We start from the raw sequence: 8182 nt of genomic DNA on the forward strand, positions 1-8182 counted from the left end.
GGGCTCATGTGGCCGTGAAATGTACGCGCCACGTCTCCAGTCCCCTGATCAGCCAGATTTGCCAGTATTGGTTCCAGGATATGAAGCAGTGGAATGACGTTGTTTATCCCATAGTCCTGGCGAATGACAAATAACGTGGCATCCCCAAAGGGCCTGAGCAAATGGCAGGTGTAACACATGAGCGGGCACTGGCTGACATCGAAATTACACAAGGGAGTACCCCTGTCCGCTTGGATTATCAACAACACATTTATGGCCTTTCTCTGTATATTCGGTCCAACATATGGAGGGTGGAATTCCAATGTGTGGAAATGTCGCATATCAGCCTATGTTGGGGGGATGCCGTTCTGCCGCTGCAGCTCAAGGAGGTTGTGCTTTGCGGTGTACGAGTGGCTGAAGTGCATGCAAAGTTTCCTGGTCATTTTTAGGATGTCTTGCAGATGGGTGGAAGACTTCAGAAAACGCTCATCCCTCCTTGACGTAGCACCATGTTCTTCCCTTGGTCGATCATCATGGTACAAATTTTGAGTTGTCGCGGAGAAAGCCAGGTTTAGATTTCTTGATGAAGGACACGGAGCAGTTCCTCCCTTGTGTGACTCAGTTCGCCCAGGCAAACTAGGTGCAGAACAGCATGACACCGCTGTGCCCTGCATATGTGGTATGCTGGTGGGGAGGATGAGGAGGCAGAGGTGGACATTGTCGCAGGACCAACGGCGTAAGAAAGTGGTGGCGGAAGCGGCATCACCTGGCCAAGTTGCTGGTGTGGCTGTGCAGGAACCACATTTACCCAGTGGGCCGTAAAGGACATATATTGTCCTTGACCGTAGTTACAGCTCCACACGTCGGCGCTGCAGTGCGCTTTGGCAGACACCGACAGGCTGAAGGACTGGCACACCTTCTGTTCTACATATTTGTGCAGGGCTGCTACTGCCTTTTTGGCAAAGAAATGATGGCTTGGGACTCTCCACCTCGGCTCAGCACAAGCCATTAGTCCTCTGAAAGGTGCAGAGTCCACCACTTGGAAAGGGAGGGACTGCAGCATATTGTTGTCTCTTGGAAATCGCTTCGGTGATCGATTGCTGACGGAATGACTGACGAGAAGTAGGAAGGCGATGAGCAGGAGCTTCAGGACTAGGGATGAGCGAATGGACTTCGGATGAAACATCTGAAGTCGATTCGCATAAAACTTCGTTCCAATACTGTACGGAGCAGGAGCTCCCTACAGTATTAGAATGTATTGTAGCCGTAGATATTGTTTCATGAGGTCTCACGAGACGTTGTGTAATAACTTCAAAAATTAATTTGTACTGTAAAAAAAATTCCTGAACTTGGGTTCGGTTCCCAGTGGTACCTTGGAACGGAAGGGAAATTGTTTTTTACAGTACAAATTAATCTATGAAGTTATTACTCGAAGTTACTAATATAGCTTGTGTGTTTATACAGCTAGACCTGCCAATAACCTTAATACAGTGGAGGAGTGACGGGGGGCTGTATACAGAGCATCATCTATATGCATAGAGTATGGTGTTAGCATCCTGCCTTATCTAAAATAAAGCCCGCCTTCTAATGATATTGAGATGAACCTGCTCATCTGTCCCAGTCTATACAGCAAAGCTGACAAGTCAGCCACATTGTGTGTCAGGACGGATCCATCTTGCTCCACATCCCAGGACGGACAGAAAAACTTTGCAGGTAGCGTTTTGGTGTCCACCTCCAGAGCGGAATGGTGTCTGAACGGAGGCAAACTGATGCATTCTGAGGGGGTCCTTTTCCATTCAGATAGCATTAGGGCAAAACTGATCCGTTTTGGACAGCTTTTGAGAGCCCATGTTTGGATGTCATATAACTGTTATATATTGTGTTCACAGAAGCAGAAAAAGATAATTTGCATTTAAGATTCATGATATAATGTATAGTGTTGATCACGAATATTCGAATTGCGAATTTTAATTGCGAATATCGGCACTTCGAGAATTCGCGAATATTTTGAATATCGCAAAATATATTCGTAATTGCGAATATTCGATTTTTTGAAAAATACCAGTTCATGCAAATTTTTATGCGAAAATTTGTATGCGAATTTTTTGGCGAATTTTCGCAATCAAGAAAATAATGCCTGGAGATCATGAATTCACAAATTCTCGAATATATGGCGAATATTCGCCCAAATATTCGCGAAATATCGCAAATTCGAATATTGCCCCTGCCGCTCATCACTAATAATGTAAGGTAAACTCAATGACACAGCAGAAACAACAGAAAGCATAGAGTTAAACTGTTGTTGCTGGGCAGGAGTCTAGACCAATCACAGCCAGCCTCACACACTGCCTATGTTGGAAATCCCCCTAGCAGGAGCTGCTAGAATGATTATTTACCAGAGAGAGGAGCTGAACAGACACACACTCCACTCCAAGAGCTGTGTTTTATGGAAGCAGAGAGGCCAAAATAGGTATTTAAAACAGTTAAATAATGTTCTTACTGTAAATATAGTGATTAGTACTATATACTGAACTGGTTATATGTGTGTTTACTTACAGTTCTGCCAATTGCAAACTACAAAGTTCACATACAAGTGAACTACTGAGCCATACAATCATACAATCCAAACAAATTGCATACAAATGCAAACTGCTCATACCAGATCATAAGCAATTGTGTAGAGCAAACTGCAAACCAAGTAGAGTAAGTGAACTATTGGTTAACCTCAGATATACCTCTTAGAGAGATCATAAAGTGCTTCAATAACTTAAAGTGAGAGTACAGATACTCAAGAGAGAAATATACCCACCATTTTATGTTGAATGACAAGATTGAACAGTTGAACCACCATCTTATGCATACCGCCATTTTGTGTTATCTTTTCAACACGTGTTTTGTACCTGGACTATCTGCTGCGGAGGCGGCAGTGTTATATATGAAGAAAAGTTGAAGTTAATAAAGAAGTTATTTCAAGCATTTGGTGTGCTCTTTAAACCTACTGTTTCCATAGAACGGCGCTAGAGGAATTACAGAGTAACAGACAGTCTGGTTAGACTCAAAGTCAGAGATATCAGAATTCTCCCTTCGGCTGAGGTGGTGGAGCCTTGACTGCCTGAAATCAGGTGCGTGTCACTGGGTGATGCAGCGGTTGCTACGGCAGGCTGGACCACCACATTGGAGCCACGGTTCTCCCAGGCCACTTTATGGTGATGCTGCATATGTTGATGCAGGGCCGTGGTGCCAACATTGGTACCCTGGCCACACTTCACCTTCTGCCCACAGATTCGGAAAATGGCCATGTTCACCTCCTCCGGCGGCTTAACAAAAAACTGCCACACCGCCAAGTAGGTGATTTTACCCCCAACAGTCTGCACTGACTGACTGCTGCCACCCAGTGGCGTACCTACCATATAGGCGGACCACGCAGCTGCTATGGGGCCCGTGAGGAAGAGGGGCCCGCAGTGGAGGAGAATCCCCGCCCCGTCTATCTTCCTAACTGTCTCCCGTCTGCTAGCCCCGTCTTCCGTCTCCTAGCTCCACCCCTGCCTGCTAGCTCCGCCTCCCGCCTGATTCCTCTGGCTTGCAACAACCCCACCAGTAATGAAGTGACGACTTGTAGGTGAGGACAGTGCAGAGGTGTATGGGGGGGGGGGGGGGTCACTCAGCTTTCCCAGGCTATTCCTCTGCACATATGCCCTTCAGAACAGGAGGAAAGCTGGGTGCTATTATTTCATGTGACTCAGCTTTCCTGATGTCCTGCATGGCACAAGTGCAGAGGCAGGAGAAGAATGAGGGGAGGTGGGAGTTGTGTTACTCAGCTTTCCCAGACTATTCTCATGTCTCTCCACATGTACCATGCTGGACAGCAGAAACACTGGGTGCTATTACATCATGTGATGTCACTCAGATTTCCTGCAAGGCATAAATGCAGATAATAAGAACATGGAAAGGTAGGGGGGGGGGGGGGTTCACCCAGCTTTCCCAGAGACTCACGTCTCTGCACATGTGTCATGCAGGATAGCGAGTAATGTCCGTGTCTCCCAGCTGTCCTGCATGACACAGAGGATGGGGGAAGGGGGGCACTCGCTTCATCACATTTTCTCATGTCTCTGCGCATGTGGCATGCTGGACAGCAGGAAAGTTGGGTGCTATTACATCATGTAACGCCCCAGATTCTTGTCAATATATGCTGAACACCGCCAGAGCCTACCAGATCCCATTCTCTATAATGGGTCTGTTGGGTTCCGGCGTGAGTACTGCCATTTTGTAGAGCAAAATACTGCTGCATGAGATGGGGCAGGTCGAGAAGTTAGGGAGGGTAGTGAGAGGAGCCAGGGCGTATAGTGGGGGAGAGTAGGAACGGGCATAAGGGCCCAATCTAAATTCTTGCTATGGGGCCCAATGATTTCTATGTACGCCCCTGCTGCCACCACTGCCTCCATGAACCCCTGCAGCACTACTTCCCAGGCAGGTAGGCTCCTGCAAAGCAGGTTGTCTACCCCGGGCACGTTTTGCTCCTGACCTCCCACTGCTGCCACCCTGCTGACTCCCAGCCACGTTACCGACTTGCTGGCTCTGCCGCTGCCTCACGCGCAAGCTGCCACCCTCTTCTCCTGATGATGATGAAGCCCCTTCGTCACCCGGCTCCCAATTGCGATCGGCTACATCATCATCGAGTACTGTCTGCATGTCCTGATGTCCACCTTAATGGTCTCTGGGTCAGGAGCCTAAAAGCCTGGAACACCAGCTCCCACGCCACTCTCCTCATTACTATTTGCCCGCCTACCGGAGGAAGTGGCGGATGTCTCCTCCAGATCTTGGCTGGGCAGTATCTGCTGACTGTCTTCTAGTAGCTCGTCCTCGCTGTATAGTGGAGCTGAGCCTACAGCATATAATACTTCTCTGGCTGAGGGAACAGAAAAGGACAGAGGCAGGTTGAGGACAGGTGAGGGCACAGGGCCTGCTCCAGGGCCATGCCAACTAAGGGTTGTGTCTGCTGAACCCACCGACTCTTGGCTGGGGGTGTCTGATGTCGCTTGGGACAAAGAGGATGACCAAGTCAACCATTCAAGAACCGCTGGGTTGCTGGTCAAGACACAACCGCTAGATGACAGCGGGAGCTCAGGCCACTGGAAGTGACCCCTGCTGCCCCGCCCCTTACTGTGCTGCGACCTGTGCCAGAAACATTTAGGCCTCTGCCACTTCCCTGTGCAGGCCTGGCACTTCTCTGCCTGACATACTGTTAGAGCAAATAAATAAATAAAAAGGAAATAAAAAAACACCCAAAAAAGGCTGTAATTTTCTCACTTGACCGCACAACGGCTAATAAGCCCCTTTTCTTCCAGTAATACACCCCAAAAAAGGCTTTAGAACATATAACTGCACCGCACAAGGGCTAATAGAAATACTTCCTTGTAATAAACCCTGTTAGTGGCCGTATCACACAGCACTTGCACCCCAATAACAATAAAGGTTAGCTGGAATTACAAGGTATCAACTATTGCAAACCTGAAAGCAGCAGTATAATGGCAATTTGGATCTGCAGTCAGTGCAGCAAGGTGCAATAGGATTGTTCCTATTACCCAGACTGTACACTCTCCTATTAGACCCTGTTCTTCTTTTATAATGTGGATGATTCCTCCCTATCCTTTCCCAACACTTCTAATGATCTTTCCCTAAACTTCTATTGAGCAAAATATAAGTTTTCAAGTCTTTCTTAGCACTGTCCCTAGCGCCTGCTGACGTCTCTCCCTGCACTAAGTACACTGGAAAATGTCAGAATCCAAGATGGCTGAGGCTATTTATAGGGCTGTGACATCACAGGGCTGGCTGGCTGCTGATTGGCTGCATGCATGGCATTGTGGGTGATCCCGCCTTCCCATAGTTTCTTTTCTCCATGTCCTCACACGTGCAGCAGCCATTGTAGGAAAAAATGTGATTCGTTACAACGAAGCGTAAAGGAAATTCGGATTAGGTGTGAATCAAATTCTTCCTGAAAATCAGATCGAATTCCACTTCGTCAACTTCTATTTGCTCATCTCTACCTATAACAGTCCCCCCTCCATTAATCAGACCTCAGGTCAGAACCCAAAGTCATGAACCCTATAATACTCCCCCTGATCGATCAGACCTTAGATCAGACTCCAAAACCATGGCCCCTATAACACCCCCCCTTCCATTACATAAATCAGACCTCAGATCAAACAAAAAATGAAATAAATTAAACTTATGTCTCCTGTTCTGGAAGGCACCATCACTCCGGAGATCCAGCGTTCTTCTCTTACAGCTTTGTATTGACCTGACTTTGCTCAGCATGAAGTAACAGTGCACTCCTGTGTGCACTACATCCTCACGCTGAACACTGTCAGGACACAGCACAACAACTGGAGCAGGCGACCAGGGAGCAGTGAGTAATAACAGCCCTAGCAGCGCTACACTCACCGCTCCCTAGCTTCCTGTACAAAGTCACTGACAGAAAAAAAACTGTGTGCAGCATCTCCAGTGTTTTCTTATTCAATGCAGCTTTACACTGCCCTCCTGTGAATCACAGTGCCTGTCAGTACTATCTGTGAGTTCTGTGTACAGAATCTTCAGCATTTTTCTAGCATATGCAGCTTCACACTGCTCTCCTGTGACTCGCACTGTCTGTCAATACTGTGAGTGATATGTGCAGAATCTCCAGTGTATTTAGCTGCAGACTCACACTGCTCTCCCATCACTCACACTGCCTGTCAATACTATCCATGAGTGCTCTGCGCAGCATCTCCAGTGTTTTCCTATCAGATGCAGCTTTATACTGCCATCCTGTAACTCACACTGCCTGTCAACAGTATCTGTTAGTTCTGTGTACAGAATCTGAAGCGTTTTTCTATCAGATGCAGCTTCACACTGCTCTCCTGTGACTCAGTCTGTCAATGCTATCTGTGAGTGATGTGTGCAGCATTTTCAGTGTATTCCTATCAACTGCAGCTTCACACTGCTCTCCCATGACTTTTCCTATCTGTACTATCTGTGAGCGCTGTGTGCAGAATCTCCAGTCTTTTTGTTAAGACATAGCTTCACAATACTCTCCCCTGAAACACTGAAGGCCCTTTTACATGTGCCAATTGACATAGCAATTTTTGAGAATGAACTATTTGTTCCCTTTAATTACCTGTACTTAAGCAAAGGGGAGAGCTTCATTTACTTGCAGAAACCCTCCCTCTTATAAGGGAACAAGCAATTGCTACTACAATCTTATGTCCCAATACAGATTTACTGTGCACCAGCTGCAGATCCCTGTTTACACAGATCAGTCTGTTTTCGTAGGTGCTGCATTAAATATGTAATTACCCAATGAAGAACTGACTTCATGTTAGGCTGCCTTTCCCGTCACCCTCGCGTTTTTATGCATTTTGGACAACACCAATTATTGGTTGTTGACCCTTCTCAACCCCCGCTACAAAGAGAACTACTAATCTCTAATTTCTGTGGTGGAGAGGACGAGAAAATGGTGCAATACCAGAAGGTCCTTGTGGAAAAATTGCTCCAAAAATGTCCAGCTGACAACGCTGGCTGCAGAGTACGTAGTTACTTGGACAACCGAGGAGGGGAGATGAGGGGAACACACAGCAGTTCCAACAGAGGCAGGGCAACACTCTCCAAAGCCTGGGACAGTTTTATGACACCCCGCCAGCACCCTCACCCTGATGCACGGCCTAGTGTCACAAGGAGGGAAAATTTTGGAAGATGGTGAAGGAGTACATAGCAGACCGTGTCAGCGTCCTCAATGATGCCTCTGCCTTACAACTACTGGGTGTCCAAGCTGGACACGTGGCGCGAACTGGCGCTCTACGCCTTGGAGGTGCTGGCCTGCCCTGCCGCCAGCGTTTTGTCAGAGCGGGTATTTAGTGCTGCTGGGGACATAATAACTGATAAGCGTATCCGCCTGTCAACTGAAAATGCTGACAGGTTGACTCTTATGAAAATGAACAAGGCCTGAATTGCCCCTGACTTCTCCACTCCACCAGAAGATAGCAGCTGAACATAAATGCACTTTAAATGTGTTTTTTTATAATGTACTAAATGCACTGTATTCCCATGCACCCCTTCTACCCCAAAAATGGGTATATGGTTCAATCTTCCTATTCTCATCCTCCTCCCCCTCCTCTTCCATCATAGCAACATGTTTATTAGTCTGCCCTCGCTCCTAATGTTGTAGACG

This window comes from Bufo gargarizans, chromosome 1 (assembly GCF_014858855.1).
Source record: "Bufo gargarizans isolate SCDJY-AF-19 chromosome 1, ASM1485885v1, whole genome shotgun sequence".
In the NCBI taxonomy this organism is placed as follows: domain Eukaryota; kingdom Metazoa; phylum Chordata; class Amphibia; order Anura; family Bufonidae; genus Bufo; species Bufo gargarizans.